This window comes from Stegastes partitus, unplaced genomic scaffold, assembly GCF_000690725.1.
Source record: "Stegastes partitus isolate 25-593 unplaced genomic scaffold, Stegastes_partitus-1.0.2 Scaffold6, whole genome shotgun sequence".
Lineage (NCBI taxonomy): Eukaryota > Metazoa > Chordata > Actinopteri > Pomacentridae > Stegastes > Stegastes partitus.
Window position 1 is genome coordinate 827,932 of NW_007577737.1, and position 20,363 is coordinate 848,294.

The 20,363-nt window shown below is 47.3% G+C and overlaps 1 protein-coding gene across 5 annotated transcripts in view; it reads left to right on the plus strand.

Moving 5' to 3' along the window:
- The window catches only part of LOC103356545 (RNA binding motif, single stranded interacting protein), a 211,766-nt gene that overhangs the window by 140,831 nt on the left and 50,572 nt on the right, over nt 1-20,363 (plus strand). The window lies entirely within an intron of this gene.

Below are 20,363 nucleotides of genomic sequence, written 5' to 3' on the forward strand. Positions count from 1 at the left end.
GTGTGTGTGTGTGTGTGTGTGATGGGAGTTGGTCTTGTTATAGCTGCCCTCCTCTACTCAGGTGTGTCCAGTGGCAATACAGAAAGGATATTGAGTTGTAACCTGGCCGTCCCGTACCAGGAAGTAAGTATGTGGATGTCAGGTGCCGGGTCATCTGTTAAGTCCAACTGACCGTGGGGGGGAAAACAAACGGAGAGGAAGTCGCCGTGCCGCAGATAAGGCGGCAGGAGGAAGACGCAGAACAGAACGGAGAACTGTGGAGATGCTAACAGATGGCGGCTAATAGCGCCGTGGACAGCTTCCATACACTTCCTGGTTAAATTTTAATGCAATAACATCGAACTTCCTTGTGATTACATGAGATATTGAGTTGATGTGCGCTGGTGAGAGATGGCAGCAGATGGTAGCTAATGATACTTAACCACTTCCCTTTTCTTGCTGCTAAGTTTTTAATGAAATCAAATGCAGTTTTCTATCAGTTGCAATTATTTGTGTTGTCGAGACACAATACAAATACATTCTCTGTTCATGTCGACTTCCTTACCGCTAAGTGCATTTAACACGAGCTTCTCTGAAAAACATGCTGCATGCCAAGAACCCACATCGAATCCTTGTCTGCATATTCCGGCAAGTTCCACAGAAATGAGCATCACATATAGACGCATCTAATCAGCCATCCCGGTCAGGTTTGTTTGGTGAGTCCTGGTTGATATGAGAGGTGCGTAGCAGTCGTCCAACAAGCCAGTCGCCCAGGCCTGCTCCAGCCGCTCTGCTCTGCCCACATCTGATTGTGATTCAGAGAGAGGGACATGATCGATAGCCCTGATGGAGCACTACAGCTGTTTAGCTATTCTGTGCAATGCGGCAGCCGCTCTCCCTGTCACCGCTGTCGGCTGTGAGTGTGCATACATGTGCACACAAAGGCAGACGCATGCGCCACCCATGCACACGGATGAAGTACGTGTGTGGCGCGCCCAGAGATGCACGTCCTGCGCGTCGTTTAGGATATGGATGCGTTCATATCCATTTCCAGGTGCTCGTATAGATGTACGTGTCAGAGGCTACGCACACAGATGGATGTCGAGCGTTCGCGCATCATCCTGCTTCCTGAGATCAGGTTTGCAGTTGCAGGTGAGAATAAAGAGTTATCCTTGTTTTTAGTGGATATGGATTTACTCAATACACAAAATAAATAGAATTTATGAAATGTGACTACAGCAATAAACTACAGTGAAGTGAGCCCAACAGGGACGCATTATGATTTACACTGCAACCCTGAGCGCTGAGAAAGTCAAAGGAAGCGCAGATAAAAAGTGATTTAATCCGCTGGCTCCACTGAGCCTCGCTGATTAAAGCCCCTCGTCCCACAATGCATTAAACAGCTTAGAGATGACACCCTATGGTAAATGTAATTCGAACCGGAGATACATTAGCCATTGTTTGGTTTTGGCAGGTGAGTAATCTCGTGTACATACCGTACCGATTGTCTGCAGCAGGCAGAAGGAAAATGGATAACCTTTGATACAGTGCATGTGCTGAACCGTGCCGGCAAATTACAGCTCTTTGTGCGATTTAACTGAATTTCATTGTAAACAATCAAATGACAGCTAAACAAACACGGAGGTGTGTTGTCAGAGGGGCGAGGTACAAGCAGCGTGGAGCGCTGGAGAAACGACAGCAGCAGACTTTAATGAATCTAGCATTTGCTCGAACGTCTAACTGAGCAAACAGAGATTCAGCCCAGACTGAATGTGCAGCAACAACACAGCTCCTTCCTTTTCACTTCCGTTGTTGTTGCTTGCTCCGTTGTCATGCTGCCAATATGGCAGCAGAGCTGAGAGTCGGCTCCAATATTGTCCAATAGATGCTGGATAAATAATGAAAACCACATCAGGAAGCAGCCACAGTGGCCCTGGGAGATGGAACCAAGCGGAAACATGCAATATGTACAAGCTTTCCTGCTTCTCTTTTTTTTTTTTTTTTTTTTTTCATACAGCTCTCTGGCATTTCTCTCTTTAACTTCATCTGTTTTCACAATTACTTCTTAAACCACAGTGACTATCTCTGTCTGTCCTCACTCACACTCGCTTTGTCTCTCAGTTCCAGAGTATTATACATAAAACGTTCATTTAGCTCTACAGTAACAGCCATATTCTTTATGGATACTTATGGAGGCATCAGTGCTTTTTTCATTTGAAATTCCCCAGCTTCATATGAATACGAACACTGATTATTCCCAGTTATCTAATTTCCTTCCCTGATCTGTGGGAGATCCACATGACACCCAGACCCTCCACATCTGTCAGGCTCATGCCAGACAGGGTTCACAGGGGCCACTATTTGGCTTTAAATAAAGCCCCGTGCAGCCCTGAACCCTGAGCGCTGGCCCGCCAACACTCTCCATCATTATTTGCAGAGCACAAGGCCTGTGCCACTGAGGGTGGAGGAGCTGTTGCTGGGGGTGCTGTTGCAGAAAGAAAGAAAGAAAGAAAGAAAAAAAAAAAAGATTCCCTCCCTGTTGGCAACCTCACCAAGGCAACGGTGCCAAGATAGCAGAGACAGCCCACGGTATTAAAACGTCCCTCGCTGAATTAAGGCAAGTCCCAAATCACTTGGTAAGTCACAAAAAGCCCTTCTGAAACTGTCAGTCATACTTGAGTAATCTATGTTAATTTCTGCCATCCCTCCCACATTCCCCTGGCTAATAACTGGCCTGTCGGCAGGCCCATTTTCCTCCCCTATGGCGTGTAGATTTAACGTGCAGCCAAGTAGGCTGGTGGCTTGGCTGTCAGAGCGTCTCAGCTGCCTGTTTCCCAGCACTCGGAGGCGCGTGGTTCCCATGATGCATCTGCGTGTCATGTGTGGGTGCTGATCTGTGAATTGTTTATAGCTAATGTTTTCCTTCCCCTTTTTTGACAGAAACAAAAAGGTCAGATCCATTACGTATTGATAATTCATTTACCGCCGCTGTCACCCGCCGTAAACTCGCCGTATTTCTGTCTCTCTTTGCGATCGTCGGTGGCAATCGGACAGCTTTCCGATACGCCCGGCCGCAGATAATAATTAGCCACGAAGCCTCCCTTTCAAATGCGCTTCTCTCAGGATATTGCATCATAATGAAATCCGTCCTCTTAGCGTGAACCCTCCACCCCCCACCTCTGACTTCTCCCGCCTCCCATTAGAGGCAGGACACACAGGAAGTTATTATTGGCATCCCCAGTAAATCAGACAGCTTCCTGAAAAAGGATCAATTTCCCCCGATGCACTTTCTCATTATAACCTTATCTCGCCTACAGACAATAATCTGGATTTGTCACGCTTTGTTTGTTTTGCCGCTGAACTGTATCATTCATGAGCCAAGCCAACGGTTAGCGGAGAGCAGCAGGAGGAGGAGGAGGAGGAGTGGATCCGTCACCGAAATATAAAGCATTCACCTGCCGCAGCTCTCCTCCACGGAAAATAATATATAAGCCCTTTGATTGGCTTCAAAGTTTGTTTAGGCAGAGGAGAGGAGCTCCAGGAGGGGTTCAGGCAGGAACGATTGACTTTGCTCTCCACTCAACCACGTCTAATGTGGAGGGAGACAGAACGAAGGTGAGTTAGCATCAGAAAAAGATACGTAACGAGGGAGAGTAATAGAGAGAAATATAAGCAGGGGGAAGAAATAGATTAGGAGCTGAGGAAATGTGACGGGAATAAGGCAGGAAGATAAAAGAGAACAGATGGAAAAGGGCAGCGAGGGGAAGAAAGTGATGGGTGGCGCAGGGAGCCGAATGAAAGTTGGATCAACCTGTGCTTTTGGAAGGTTAAATTTGAGCAAAGTTGAGGTTGCTGCATCTCCAACAGACGAGATGAAAGGATGACTTTGACTGTGTGACCGCTTCCTGAGCTTGACCCCGGCGACCCGGGCCCAGCTGTCCGCCATGTTGATCCCCGTCTATCTCACACCTCTCCTTGTACTTTTTGTTGTCCTTGCTTTTATACTCCCTTCTCATCCATCCCTCCCTCTTTTATCTTCCCCGCCGCCGCCGCCGTCTTTCATCGCTCACTTTTCCCCGCTGCTCGCTCCTCTTCACATTACACTCGTACCTGCCGATGCTCATCTGTGTTATTATATATAGATGAGTGGATACAGTAATAGCGCGAGCTAAACAGGCACCTGAGGCGGCTTTTATTTATGAAGAGCATTTTTTCCTCTCCTCTTTGTCTGACATGTGCTCGGCTCGTTCTTTTATTCGCTATCGGTGTGGACAGCTGACAGTTAGGACAAAAGTTTTTTGTTCTGGTGGCTTTAGTTTTTCAGACATGAAAGTAGAGCAAGGTTGGAATCTAATCGAGGCTTATTAGCAAAGTGCTCTTGAATGTAAAATGTTTAATTTTAGCATGCATGATTATTAAAATACATCAGGGCAAAACAAGCTGATGAGGGAAATATCTTGACAAACACTCGAAAGGCATTCATGGTCCCCAGAAGATGAATTGTAATAACGTTTGTGAGCATCTAAAAGTGGCGTCTGCAATCCTGGAGAAGGATTTTAGATATTTAGCTAATTAGCATATCTAGCTGGTTCGCCTCTATGAGCATCAACATCAAGAAATGATGTTAGCGTGCTAACATGCTAGGATGGTAACAGTGGCACTTTAGCTAATTAGCATATTTAGCTAGTTAGCACCTTCGAGCACCAACATCAAGTGATGATGTTAGCTGGCCAACATGCTAAGATGGTAACAATGGCACTTTAGCTAATTAGCATATTTAGCTAGTTAGAAACTACAAGCACCAACATCAAGTGGTGATGTTAGCATGCTAACATGCTAAGATGGTAACAGTGGCACTTTAGCTAATTAGCATATTTAGCTAGTTAGCACCTACGAGCACCAAAATCAAGCGGTGATGTTAGCGTGCTAACATGCTAAGATGTAACAATGTCACTTTTGCAAATTAGCATATTTAGCAAGCTAGCACCTATAAGCACCAACATCAAGCAGTGATTTTAGCGTGCCAACACGCTAAGATGGTAACAGTGGCACCTATGAGAAGAAACACCAAGTGGTGATGTTAGCATGCTAACATGCTACAATGATAACAGTGGCACTTTAGTTAATTACTATATTTAGCTTGTTACCACCTACGAGCACCAACAGCAATTGGAATGTTAGCGTGCTAACATGCTAAGATGTAACAGTGACACTTTAGCTAACTAGCATATTTACCTAGTTAGCACCTTAGAGCACCAACATCAAGTGGTGATGTTAGCATGCTAACATGCTAAGGTGGTAACAGTGGCACTTCAGCTAATTAGCATATTTACCTAGTTAGAACCTTTGAGCACCAACATCAAGTGGTGATGTTAGCATGCTAACATGCTAAAATGGTAACAGTGGTACTTTAGCTAATTAGCATAGTTAGCTGGTTAGAACCTATGAGTACCAACATCAAGTGGTGATGTTAGCATGCTAACATGCTAAAATGGTAACTGGCACTGCAAGATATCAGGAAAAGCTGGGGTTTTTTTCTGCAATATAAAGCAATTTGAAGAATTGATCATTGTGGAATGACTGGAGTGAATCCATCGGGAAGTGTGTATGCATTTAAAAGAAAAGAATCATTTTTAAAAACTGGTAGAGCCATCCAAAATAATGACATTCCATCTTTGCACTCATCATATAGAGCTGAGTGGTGTGAGGATGTCGGCAGTCTGGCATTCGCCTCAATGTACCGCTATGCCAAAGTAGATGCTCAAACTACACAAAAGCTGCACGTTAAAACAATGCAAGAGACTGCGTCGGCACAAACATGTTGTTTCAGGCTTCAGGTAAAGGTTAGAGGCCCGTTTGACTAATAGAGCCGCGGATTTAGACTTTTATCAGATGCTGAAATACTACACAGCAATTTATAACACTCTGGATTTTGCAACTCTTGAAAGTTATCATGCCGGTGATCGTTTTTATCGCAAGGTAAACAGCAGAATTACAACAGTTATGCTGCAAAGTAATCAGTCTGGAATGCGCTCTGTTCCCTCGTGTGATTGGCCGGATTACATTTCCTCGCAGCAAAAGTTGAGCCAGGTTCCCCCCGCGGCCGCTGTCAGGCCGACTGCATTCAAGTGAGAGGGCTGCCTTAATCTTGTTAAGTCGTTGGAGGTTAATCTTCAGCCATCCTCTGTGAGGCTCCAGTTTCCAGTCAGGGTGAAGCGTAGCGTCCTGGTTTGATATGCAGCACGCAAAGCACATGTATTGTTATGTAGTTCGCTGAAATCTCAAAAAAAAACACACACATCCATAAGTCATGTCCATGTATTATTGAGCAAAGCTATTTAGTTTCCAGCGTCCAGTTAGGGACCCAATTATTGGCTGAATGTTTTGCTTTGGGACATAATGGTTATTAATACATTTAAGAGAATTTTATTTGTTCTTCCTGTAGATTTTTTTTTTCCTGGCGAGCTCCAGAATCAGACCGCTGACTTTACAGTCACAACGACAGCCTAGTTTTTGTTCTTTTTATTCTTTTTTTTCCTCTAAACATAACCCGGCTATCGACCACAGAGGCCTTGCATGTGCACGTTATCTTCCCGGATCCCCAGATTCCAGGTTTTAGCTATCAGTCAACTTAATCTAATGCAGGACCTGAGGCTGTGCATTTCTTTTGCAAAGAATAATATTCGGCCTCTCAGCAGATACTGTAGGTCGCTGAGCTCATAGCCTTCCGGCCAGCCTGCCCGTCCTCCAGAATGAAGATTAAGTTTGCTGAGGAGGATAATCATGCTCCAAGGTCTCTGTGGTATGCAAGCAATTCAGCCGGCTTGCTTTCCTGTGGTTCACTGGTCAACTCCTCTCAGTCTCCTGCACCTTTCATTACGAGACGATCGCGGCTAGAATATCACAACAGTTTGATCCGTTGCAGCTCTCTCCAGCGTGTTTTAAGGTATGTAAATGAAAAGAAGCGGCGAGGTCGAGTCGTCTGACTGATTGTATCCTGTGTGTGCTCGCGTCAGGGAAGCAGGGTAAGAAAAAAAAACAAAAACGGAGGCATCAGTTACAGCCGGCCACGTCACTGTCACCGTCCCAGGACACAGAGGGCAGCGAGATAAATCTAGCTGCCGCTGCCCCCAAAAATAGAGCGCGGGCCTCCATTAGAACAGGACGCAGGTTGTGTGGGAACAAGCAGAGGTCACCGTGGTCAGCAGAGTTATTTCTGTAGTGCCACCGGACCTCCAGGAGTGAACACCCATTCATTCATCCCATCGCCTGCCAGCAGGTTAGGGGACACACACAGAGACAGAAGACAGAAAAAAAGAAAAAATCCACACCTTGCATGCTCTGCCAGCGGACCATCAGCGGGAGTGGGACACCATCCATTTGGTGAAATTTACCGTGATGGAGTTTTTTTTTGTCACCTGCAGCTATTTGTGTCTTTGCCTTTATATATTTATACGAGAGCCTCCTGCTGGCGTTGGGGCTGAAGGACGATGGAAACACACCTGGCTCTGTCTCGCTGACCTCATGTCTCAGACACAGTGTCTCTCTGTCTGTCTCTCTTCCCCCGGCTGGCAGCTCGACTCACACTGGATCACACTCCCGGTTTATTTCTGCTGCTTTTGCTCAGCCTGTTTAGATGATTTACAGAAGCTCACGGACGCGAATTTCTTTTCGCCGCAGCAGAAAACGGAGACGACGCTCAGAAAGAAAGCGCCAACAGAATGATTTCTTACAGTCTCTTTTTCCTTCCTTTGTTCTTTCCCTGTGTTCCCTCTCTCTCTCTCTCTCTCTCTCTCTCACACACACACACACACACACACACACACACACACACACACATCAATAGTCCATTAGGAGTGTGTTGCTTTCATTACCTCCAGCTTGGCCCTGAGACAGCCTTCAGAGTGGAGTACAGCAGAGCGGAGCTGGCCAGGATTGCAGTATATATAGAGAGAGAGAAGTCTGGTAATTGCCAGCTCTCTGTTCTCTCTATCCTGAGCGTCAGGTGGAAAGTATGAATCTGTGGTATCTGGGGACCACCCCTGCTGCGCTGCACACAACCGCCCGTCCCCCCACCGGGCGCCAGTAATCGGGGGAAAACAGTGAGCTTAAAGGCCTCAGAGAGTCCAACAACTGCCACTCCAGCAGCAGCACACACCGCCGTGGGAATAAGAAGCAAAAAACAAAACAAGGCAGCCCACACTAACAGCGGAGAAGCACCTAAAGATATACCCTTCATACAAATCTCACTTTTCATGTCTTGCTTGTTACGCAGCAGTAAGTGCTGCTGCTGCTGCTGTAGAGCAGCCACTTCCTCCAACAGGAGTGCTCTGTTTGTTTTGCTTCACCTGCCAGGAGGCAAGAGAAAGGGTCAGATAACAGAACATTTAGCCGGCGCTCCGGCGTTTACTGAATTATATAAGAAAAAAGTTCAAGTAAGAGCCGTCTCTCACATGAAACTGTAAGTGAATAACACAAAAATAAAGGAATTAATGTAAACTAATTGGCTGTTCCTGTAAATCTAAACGAAACACTCAGCTGTCACTTTTACAAATCCTTTGATCTTATATTTGAGCTTATATTATTATTATTTGAGCTATTGTTTTTGTATTATTAGGTTATTTGGGAAAGAGTTGTCAAGCTCCACTCTGTCCTGAAATCACTAGAATCGTGCAACACAAGACAAATTAGCGTTGGGATGGATTCGGATGACAGAGAGTCTCTCCTGTGCTGTCAGACTGCTGAATAATCTGTCCCCTTGGTCGGTTTCAGGTGTTTGTTTCGGAGCAACCGGTGGTTTTGAGGCCCGTCGCTACGTCATACTTGGAAGTCAGATTAAATGTTCCAGGAATAGCTGATGCTCATCTTTATTCCATCATCTGCTGTGCTAAAGTATGCCTGGACAATAACATGACAGAGATGCTGTATGGAGCTGTGAGAGACGCCTCATCGAAAGCAGGAAGGAATCTGTTCACAGTGAAAGTAGCAGGTTGTTCCCTTTTGCATTCAGGATCTGCTTCATGCAACCTCTACATGCAGCGTTTGGTCTCCAGCTCCAGCCATTACTTGGTGTAAAGATCCAGCGTCAAGACATGTGCATTATTCATGAGATAGTATTCCGATTGGCTGGAGGTAAATCTGGCCAATGGGAGCGGGCGAATATAAATAATGAAATAGATGTTCTGGAGGACAGAGACGGATCGGCGCTGTTGGGAAAGATGGATATAAGGAAATCTAGACAACTTTTGGTGAATAAATTCCCACAGTTCTGTTAAGAACATGTAAAGATGAATAAAATAAAACCAGGCCCTTCCGTTCTGCGCTGCTCCAGTCATTCATCAGAGGAAACGTGTTGCACCACAAAAGGCGTCACTGCTTACAGGCAAAATAAACAAAGATGACTTATTTTCCTCGTGCCGTTGTTAATCATACCTACAGAGCAGAGTGTATAATAGTGTTTTTTTTTTCAATACATGGCCTTTACCAGCCCTTCACATTTATGGAGGTGTTGACTTAATGGCCTCTCTGCTGCTGCAGCAGTCGTGCAGGCAGCAGCGATGCAGCCGTGATATTCCCACCGCGAGGCTCTCCCGTTCGCTGATCCTCTTACGCGTAGACACACAGATTTATGAATTACCTTGAGCTAGTCATATCTCTCTTTTAGCCCAGGACGTAATCTTGCCACAGATGCATCCAGATCAATTTTTCAGGATGTCTTATTTGCGGGGCGAGCGGTTGGGCTCTGCGCAGCGGGAGGGAGGGCGGAAGCAGTCGGGGTGTATCCAATTTCAGGCAGCAAAGCAAATGGCCTTGGAGATCAAGGATTATACAGCAGATTTCTAAGTCGAGCTCATATTGATTCGCTGCGCCCCTGGTGAACTCGGCGTTGTACCTTCTCCGTGTAAGCTTTTAAATGTTGTTGCCGTAATGGCCCCCCTCGTCAGGACGGTCCCTGATCTGTAAGGCTGCAGCGGCTGACCCCATAAACGTGGCCTTTTGTTTTCCTGGACAGCCGTGTTTACACCGTGGACCAGGAATCCAGGGGAGACGTGTGGATGCTTCACTTTCTTTTTACAGACAGAGGAGCAGCTGATGCTTTTGGATTTGATTTTAAAAATGTGCTTTTATTGACAGTTTTGTGCAGCATGTTGTGTTTTATTGTGATGCAAAGTGGAAGATTGAGGATAACAAGGTGTCACAGAGACATACATCAGACAGGCAGCGCGTCTACACTCATGTAGTCACATTTTCAGTCAGCGTTTGCAATTATGCGACTGTCTCTCGTTATACCTGCTCTTGAGAGTAATTGTCAGACATTTACTGTTTTGTTGCTCCTCTGGCAGTCTTCGTCTCGCTAAATTTGATTTGTTAGATCCTCCCCACGCTGCAGCTGCTGCTGATGAATGTTCGACCACCTAGACGCAGAATTTTATTTTATTTTTCATTTTTTTCCAGAGAAACTTTGCATTTGAAATTCAGAGACTGGAGCGTGCGGCGGAGGCATTAATCACAGAGTTTTCATCGGTTCTAATGCATTTTGATGTGCCGTCCCACACTGAGCGCTACTCTTGGCACCCCTCTGTGTCTTCGCGGTCTCCATCTCCTTCACCAGTCTGAAGCACAGAATTAAAAGTTTGTCGTCCTGCCATTTAGCCATCTGTTCTGCAACTTCCGCTTCTCTCTGCTGTTTTCTTTCCCTCCATCGCACTTTCCTTCACACCCTTTCTCTCTCGCTTTGTAAACCAGTGAATGCTGCACAGACACATATTTGAAGTTTGGTAATTGCTTTTGGAGGAGGAGGAGGAGAGGAAAAAGAAAAGGACATTACATCAAAGTCTAATTATTCAACAATACCCCCGCCCCTACTCCAAGAAGAAGAGAAAGGAAGACAGGCGAGGGGCTTGTGATGGGTGTTGGGATCTGGTTAACTTGTCCAATAGACCCATTATGAGGTAAAATCAACAGTGGGGAGTGTTAGATGTGTGCTGGCGAGGGGGGGAAACCGTGTCCAAATCCCCTTCAGTTCGTACAGCCATTATAAACAAGAGTGGATTAGCCAGCGGCCCCCTGCTGGGACAGTGAATGGATGAGAATGGGGGAAGATGAGGGAGCCCGCTCCACTCCAGCATTATCTAAATAACAGGCCGGGGAATTCAATAAGTACTGGCCTCATCAGACCTCATCAGCTCCCCCAATTAGGCTGCACATCATGGCGGCTGGCGGGCTCGTTGCCGTTGGTGACAGATGAGCGCCAGCGCGGCGATGTGCTCGCCTCTGCAGCGGCGCTTCGCTGCCTCGCATTCCCGACGTCAGCGAGGTGGATGCGTTTCCGTGCGTCACGGGCAGGTGGGCTTTTTAGAGCAGAGAGGAGCACTGATAAATGTCATCAGCATTTGTTTTGTGCCTGGCTGCTTATTTACAGTCAGCCCGAGCTCCTTCCACTGGACTCTCTGTCCTTGATGCCGCATTGATGAGTCCAAGATAGCCGGCCTCAACTTCAAGGAAGGACTTACTTTCACCGCGCCGCTGTTTGTGAATCCTACTGCTATCGACGTGGTGTGTCAATATCTCTCCCCTCCCACATTACCTCCCTGTGTTTCCCCCACGGGTCAGGACATGTGGAGGGAAAAAAAAAAACCCTCAGCTCCTCCACATCGATTGGGGCCCATTAACGCAGACTGAGAAAAACAAAGCCTTTCATCACGTCTGAGATGTTTAAGCAAGGACTTACGTAAAGTTGTTCTACACGGGTCAACCTTTCTGTCTGATGATGTTGTTCTCTCCAGGGGAGGCTGCTGAAGCTATTTTTCGCCTCCAGCGGCGGCCGTGATGATGTCGGGTCGTCTGTTTGTCCATCGGTCCTGTTCCTGAGAACAAGAAAACTTTCAGGGAATTTGTTAGATGTTCACTTCGACTCAACGATGAACCGATTGGATATTTAGAAGGTCGTGAGTCAGGAATTCATGCTAATCATGTCGCTAATTATGACAAAATTTCACACAAGTTTCTAACGAGATAGAATAATGAAGCGATGGCATTTGTTGAATGGCCGATATTCAGCCCTGTAACGCTGAAACAGACGGGCTGGTCTGGGGTGCTTCGAATTGTGGTGATTTTATAGATTTTCTGTGCTTCTTTCTGACGCGTCGTGTGTTTGAAGCACTGTCATGGCTAAAACTGTGTTCTATTAGAATCAGGGTCATTGGCCAAGCCTTTAAAGACGGACACACTGTACGTTATGTGAGTTTGGTTGGTGATTAGCGAAGGCAAGGTGGTGTTTCTAGGTTTCTTTGAGGCAGGAAAAAGACTATTAGTATAATTTTATGGTGTTTCTTCCTTAACAATTCGCACCCTGTTGATTAGTTCTCATTTTAATACTGAGGAAACTCGCCAGAAGGTGCTGTTCCAACAGCAAAACAGACCGCTTAGTAGTTTTAATTCACATGACCTTCACTTGAAAATAAAAAAAAAACAATTTCACCATTTCCACTGTTGTCGAAATATTTACTCGATTAAGCCAACAGATCGTGCAGCTTCCCTGGAAAACAGTCGATATATTCAGAGAGCAGAAAGAAGATGCGACTTTGTTATCGCCAACTTTTCTTTTTTCTTTAGAAAGACAGAAAAATTAGTGTCACCACTGCTGGAGAACAAAGAGAATACCTAAGAAATGAATGAATTATCAGCCCTGGGAACGTCTGCAGCACTGTTTGAAGTTCAGACGTGCTCAGGTCTTTCAGACAAAGCGCAGATCGCGGCGTTATGCGTCTGACTTTGGGCCTGACTCTGGTTTTTTAGTTCTATGACACCGGCTTTGTGCATCACCACGACAGGATGTGTTGCATCGCTCATCCTAAGTGGTCCAGTTCATGACCACATGAGTACCTGCTCTTGTTGTTGGTATTTATTTGTTTGTTGGCTCTTGACATCCTGCATCATTGGTGAAAGGATAGAGAGTAGATCATCTGGAGTTTTGGTCTTGTCACTCATTAGAACTAAATAAATGTACCGGTGCATGTGAACACTGTGCAGGAGTTTGTATCTGTCCAGTGCATGCGTGGGATTCAATTTCAGTTAATCAAGAACAAGTATCACCAATTACCTCCTAAAATGAGCTACTCCCACTTCCGATATGACCCGAAGGAGACGAAACTTTAAAAGAGGCGAATCGAACGCGAGCTGCAGCGTACAGCGCGGGGGTTTGCTTGTTTACAGTTACACTTTACTTTTAAATCATTATTTCCAGTAATGGCATGTAGATCATTTGGGTTAGTAGCAAGAAAGCATCAGCAATAATGATTTCCTAAAGAGAGCTGAAGACTGTGAGAAAACATGGACAAGACAGAGACAGTGTCGATGGGAGGAATAGATTTCTGTGAAGGAAAACGGCAGAAAATAGTCTCTGCTTGTGTATACGTCCAGAGTGTGTGTGTGTGTGTGTAGGAGAATGTATACTGTATATGTCTGTGTGTGTGGCTGCTCTTTTGAAAGTGAAAGAGCAAAGAGAGCTGCACCTGCAGCTTCTATCAAACAGTGGAAAGCTCCTTTCAGCACAGCTTTAATTACAGCCTCTGCAGCTCTGCTCGGCTCAGACAAGCTGGTCTCCACGCAGCCAACCAAATCCTCTCGCACACAGCCGCCTTCCTCTGCCGCGGACTCGCCTGATCCCTAATCAGCCACGGTGCCACTCCTCATCGATCCTCAATCAGTTACAGTAAAGGGGACGCTATGGAATCCCCCCCTCGCACAGCCTCCCCTCCGCCCCTTCCCTCCTTATTAGTCGGGTGCCCTGCTTTCATTGATCATAAATCAACGTCACCGGTAGCATTGATCGTCAATCACCCCCAGTGACACTATCGATCGGGCTGGTCCCTCAGCGATAGGCCCGCTCTCAGCCCCGGTCCCACATTGCAGCCCGGCTGTGGCGTATTGATCCTCCCTCAGATACAGTATTGAGGGCTCTGTATTGATAATTCATTTATTGTGCTGTAATTTCATTTTCTTTCCTGTCCATACCGTTGTTACTGGAAGCCCCTATGGTGGAAACCTAGTTAACAAACGCACTGCCTTTTGTGCGCCTCGCCGTGCTGCTCTGACTGACGTAGCGCTTCTATTTTTCTGCCTCTGTTCAAATGTCATTACCAGTTTTCATTCAATGGCAGCCTAAAGGTTACATAAGCCGACCGATGACAGGAGAAGTTTGAATCTGTTGACCATGTGGGAGATTCTGCGAGAGGCGAAATGCTATTTAGCAAAACACCCAACATCCGCTTTTCCTTCTGAGCTTCATACTGACCAATACAGAGTCCTGCTTGTAATGCGCTCCGAGTGCGAATTTGTGTAACTCTCTGAATGTCAAGTAGAGCAGTGCCAAAAAAGCACCGCGCTCAGCAAAACCTCGCCCTGATAAATAAAGCTAAACAACGCCGCTGTAACGTTACGCGGACGCCATGTAAAGCTGAGTAAGAGGCTAATATGCATTCGAGTTTCGACGTAAATAATGAAGCCCTCACAGGCCGCTCCCTGCAGAACACTGGAGCGCATTGTGCACCGCCGCCTTCAAAGTGAACTTTCCGAGCTTAAAACCGATCCATTCTGGTTCTGATACGGTGTCACGTACGCTGAGAAATGTTTGCTGCGGGTCTGGCGGACGGGCGGTTTGGTTGAATTACAAAGCGCCCATCTGTATGATTCATCTCTATAGATGGGAGGTTTCACGGGTCACTGGAGGCGTTGGCAGTGTTATAATACTCGGCTAACAGGGACAGAGCAAGCTCCGCTGTCTGCCCACACAGGCAGTGACACAGACAGTGGAAGCACTAGTCAACCCCCACAGGCAAAGTTCAGCAGCAGCTACTCTCAAGTCCCAGCGCCGCGGCCAGAACCGAAAGGACGGGTCAGATAGGCCAGGACGAGTTGAAAAGGAAACCAAGAAAGTTTCCTAAAAACTCTCATTCTTAGGGTGGTTGATTTCTTTAATGCCATGCTAATTTTACTTTTTGGAAGTGCCGGTTCTTCTCGTTTCTACCATGGTGTTGTAGTTTGCTCTCGATGTTAAACAAATAAAAGATGCTCAGTCATCCACATCATAAAATGTACATGTTGTATTTAATTAATTGGGTCGATTAGTGGTTTTAACAGGTTTTAATTCAGAGATGCTTGAGAAGTATTTTGGACGAGTGTTCAGTTCGACTTAGTTTTATTTCTATCGTGCCAGTTGACAACATCTGACATCTCAAGACAAACAAATCCAGACAGAAAAAACCTGCAGCAGAACCAGGTTTAGGGTTCTGTTGGTGAGTGTAAAGGGGAGAGCCAACATGGTAGCAGATGGAGAACAGACAAACAATGCACAAGAGATCAATAAACACTTTCCTGTGACTCAGAAACATGCAGCTCCAGATCCAGAGTTAGCTGCAAAGAGAACAGAACTACAGGAGAGAGAAGGTATGTGACTGTATGGAGAGAGACAGAGGAGAGGAGAAGATAGTGGCACTGATGCAGCTTTAACTATGAGCTTTATCAAGTAAGAAAGTTTTGCAAGGTGGCTCAGGGGTTAGCACCGTGGCCTCGCAGCAAGAAGGTCGCCGGTTGGCGTCCCGGTGAGGACACCCGGGATCTTTCTGCGTGGAGTCCTCCATGTTCTCCCCGTGCAGCGTGGGTTCTCTCCGGGTTCTCCGGCTTCCTCCCACAGTCCACAAACATGCTGAGGTTAATTGGTGATTGTAAATTGTCCGTAGGTGTGAATGTGAGTGTGCTGGTTGTCTGTCTCTAAGTGTAGCCCTGTGATAGACTGGTTACCTGTCCAGGTGAACATGCCTTCACCCTGAGTCAGCTGGGATAGACTCCAGCCCCCCATGACCCTAGTGAGGATTAAGGTGTAGAGATGATGGATGGATGGAAAGTTTTAATCTCAGAAACAGAGCTGTTGAGCATCCCAAGCATCTTCAAGACCACTTGGCTCCCTATTTGTAGCTTCATCTGTGTTGCCTGGTGCACATTGGGGTATTTTTCTTAGCCGGGATCTTATTTCACATCCACCAGTGCTTTCAGTCACATACCAAACTCGTGCGATCCAGAGCCGACCACAGCGCGGCCGCTCGTGCTGTAATTGCCACCGTGGCCAGCTGTGCAAAGCGGCCGCCGATACTGAGACCTACTGGCAGCGTGGAGCAGCTTGTGTGGCTTCAGCATTAGAAACATCTGCCACGGCCACTTCAGCGCCGCCGCTAACTGCAGCGACGCTCAGCCACGCCGCTCGGAATGAACGCGGCGAGGACTGTCTGCTCGCATAAATGTTATTTTAATATATGGATGCAGGATTGCGAGCTGCTCATTAGGGTTGGCAAACGCCGTAACTTCCACTCGCTCGCTCGCTCGCACGCGTCCGTCTGCCCCGTTGTTTGTAGTTATTTGTTTATTCGCCATGGCAACCCCGGTGTCAGGAATGGCAAGTGGAATTAGCTGATTAAGCTAAAATGAAGTTCTCGTTTAAATGGTACCTCAGAGCTCGTCTCCCAGGAGTTGGCCGGCAGCTGGAAACCCGCCGTCTGCTTGGCGCTGCGCTGCACTTGCTGCTCTCGCATTTAAGAGCAGATTTATTCAGAGGCAGGAGTTTGAAGACACAATTATATTCAACACGTAATTTCATCTGTGTTTAGGCAGAAGGCTGCTCATCGTTCTGTTGGATCGTGGATTTTCCCAGACAGCCACATATAGATAGATAGCATAAAAAAAGGCAAGACAGGAATGAGGAGAGCGATAGGCAGACAGAAGATAACCACAACAGAGAGGAATGCAATCGAGGGAGACGGACAGAGTGAGTGAGAGATGGATTAGCATGTCAGAGACTCCCTACATAACATTACTCTTGTTAAGTGTGCAATAGCTCATCGATCAGGCTTCTACCGCCCGCATCCAGGGCTCTTCCCTCCATTTCCCTTCCCGTAATCCATAATATCATCTCAGGCCTGGCGTGCTGCACAGGCCCTCTGTGGGGAGAAAAAAACGTCTGAGCAGAAGCTGATCAATAGCCGCAGAGCATGTGTAGCAGACGCAGGGCGAGAATCAAGGCGTTGTTGACATCCTTCTCCCCGCGCTCGCCCCGCTCACATAGATCCGGTATGGATCGGACGGGCTGAAAACTGGACTACGTCTGTCACTGGTGCGCTCAGCGACTCCCTCTCCCCTCTGCCTCCGTCTGTCACAGTCTCCTCGCGTCTCCTCGTCCGTCTACGACACCGTATCTGTCTTTCCATCTATCTCTTTGTCTCGCTCTGAGCCACGCTCCCCCTCTCAGCAGCGCCCTGCTCCATTTATCGGGCCGTGTCATTGAGCCATGTGCGCCGCCGTCCCTGTCAGCAAAACGGCTGGCAGACTGTCTTCATTTCCACGGTGAAGGATGCGAGGCCGGCGTGGCAGTTGTGAGAGCTATCGACTGGGATCCGTCAAAGCTCTCCCTGTAGGAAAGCTGCTGCTGCTGCATGGTTTCCTGGTTGGCAGCCATGCTGAGCTGTTTGGATATGAAAATGGCGACGTGGTTCTGTTCCGTGACCCCTCTCAGTTGTCCCTTCTGTCTGTCAGATGTTTTTCTATTATCTATCGTTTTCTTGAACACTGTTCTTGTCTTTCTGTCTTTCCTTCTCCCTCTCATTGCCTCGGCCTCCTCGGTTCCGGGCAGACGGGTCAAGCAGGCTGAAGGGAATCAGACAGTTGTTGATCCAATTAGAGATCCCCTCGAGCAGCGTCAGAGCATAGCAGAATTCCAATAAAATACCGTCCTCTTTCCTCCATGTTCTCTCTGAACAGTAAAACAACAAGATCCTTTTTTTTTTTTTTTCTGGGATGCTTAGCTCACAGGCAAAGAACCCGAAGGAAGGAACCTCGAACCAAAGTCGTCACTGAAAAGTGGAAAGCTTCCTCTAACCGGAGCTTTTCAGGCCGACATGTTTTGGTACGAGTGGCTGAACAGTTCCCTCTGTTTGCCCTCTTTAGCACTTTGGACGCTGTGAGAGCGAAGCGAGGCCGGCCCAGTTTGACTCCAAACCCTTGTGAGAGGCCTCTTTTGTAACTGTCTCGATGGTGAAAAGCTGGCTGTTTCGCTGAGAAAAAACCTTTCACCCAACCCCTCCAGAACTCCGGGTCGGGGGGGGAGAGACATTCCTGAATTGATTTCACCATTCAGTCCAAACAGATGTACAGTCCGATTCAGAGCAGCAAACGAATGCACGGCGACGAGCCGATGCGTGATGGGACACATTTGCATTCATGGACCGAGATGTTTTTCAGCTGCGTTTGTCTACAGACACCAAACGAGCTGCGCTTGTGCTGATTCTGACCGAACGCCGGCCCATAAGAAATAATAGTAACAGCGATAATTACGTACGCGCGCAACGCTAATAAGTGAAACTCGCAACAAGCTCCGATTTAAATTGCTATTGTAATTGCACTGTCTGGTACAGAAGTACATCTGCATACACTTATTGGTTCGTTTTGCTGTGTGGTAATGTGTCTATTGATGAGCAGAACGCCGTGACTATCTCTTCAGAGCCACAGTGAGGAGTGTGATTGAACCCAGGCGGTGATCAGACGAGGCTAGCGGCACAAGGAGTCTCGCTAAATTGCCTCCTTTTGTGTGTGTGTGTGTGTGTTTTGTCGTGGCGTGCACACTCCAAAGCACGTGCGCAGTCGCCCCTTGTTAGCGTGTTTACCAGTTCCTACGGCAACCCGCATAAAAAAACAATTAGGAGTTCCCATGGAGCACCTTGTTAGCGGCAGTTGTTGACCTCTGACCAAAAGTACTTCATGTCTTTTTTTCCCATGATTTAGGATCATTAGAAGGTAGCAAATTGGTTCATAACTGCTGTTTTTTTTAAGCGGGCCCCCTACAGCGCAGATTTCGGAGCCAGCGTTTTGTTCTCGGAGCCGGTGACCTAAAGACGCCGCATCAGCAGGCTAGCATGTACAGTCAGTGGCCTGGTTTATTCTGAGCTCCGCCAGCGATGACGGTGTGCGGTGAGAGGTCTGAGGAGGGTTTTTTAGGCTGGCAGGAGCTTGTGTTGTGTGTGTGTGTGGGTATTTCGGTGTGCTTTGGAGGGTTGTAGCAGGGCAGCAGGAGTGTGTGTGTGTGTGTATGTGTGTGTGTGTGTGTGTGTAGGTGTGTGTGTGTGTGTGAGAGGGCTACAGAGGGGTGAGTGTGTTCACAGGGTGGGTGGGGTGGTTGCGAGGCTGTTGATCTTGGGCTGGAGTCTTAAACAAATTGGCTAGTTCGCTGTGGGAACTGGGGATGTAGTCACCGGGGGAACGTCAGCGTGCTCTGTGTCAGATTCTCCAAATTTCTCCAATAGCTAATTATCTCCCACAGTGCCAGAGGAGAGGTTTGGAAGAGCTTTTGTTGTTTTTCTTCTGTAGCGTCTCTCTCTCTCTCTCTTCTCCTGGGCCGACTCTGAAAAAAAAAAAAAAGTTTGGTCCCATAGTCGACCCTAAAGGCACGTAAACACTTTCAAATTTAGTTTTTTTCTTATTCATTTCTTGTTTGCATGTGTTTGGCCTCGTAGCATCCCTTTAGCCACATAAACTTTGTTTGCTCCGCGGCCTTTCTCTCATTTGCATCCCAGACTGTAGCTTACATATAATTATCTCCAACATCCGCCAGCAGTCGCACGACCGATGGGAGAAAATTAAATGAATAAAGAAATCACCTCGTTAGCTCGCTTAGCGCCCGAGTCATCAGCTGGAGAACTCCCTCGTCACAAGTTCACTCTGCTTGCTTCATCGCTGTCACCGTCCTGTCAGTCCTGACAGCATCTCTTTTGCCTCCCGTCTCGTGAAGCTGCGTTTATTATCAAGTTGCCGTAACATCTGGGAGCGGAGATTAAAGCATCAGCAGTCCTCTCGCTGGGTGTCATCGATGAAATGTCCGGCCTCCTGCAGACAGCGCCGCCCGCCGCCGTCAGCCCGCGTCGTCACGGAGCGGCCAAGTCACGAGCTGCCAGGCCCGTAATGCGAACGCGATGACAGGAGAGCCGTCAGGTCCCTCCTGAGCCACCAGGTGCAGGGCGGCGGCGGCGCTTCGGTGTTTGGACAAGCCTGGGTGCCGTGATGTAGCTGAACTGTACAAGTCTCCCAGGAGCGAGTGTTTGATCCCCGGATAGGTTCGCTCCTCGGTCAGCCGTTTCCCTTATCTCCTCCACTCTCCTCTTTTTTTTTTTTTTTGTTGCTCCCATGTTTTACTCGTTTATACGACCGTCTCCCTCCTGCTCCCTCATCTCCTCAGTCTGCGTCTTCAGAGATTTGGATCTCGCCGACTGAAAAGGGGGACTGTAGAGACCCCCAGATCTCCAGCCACCCATTTCTCATGCTTTTTTTTTTCCTCCTCCTTTCAC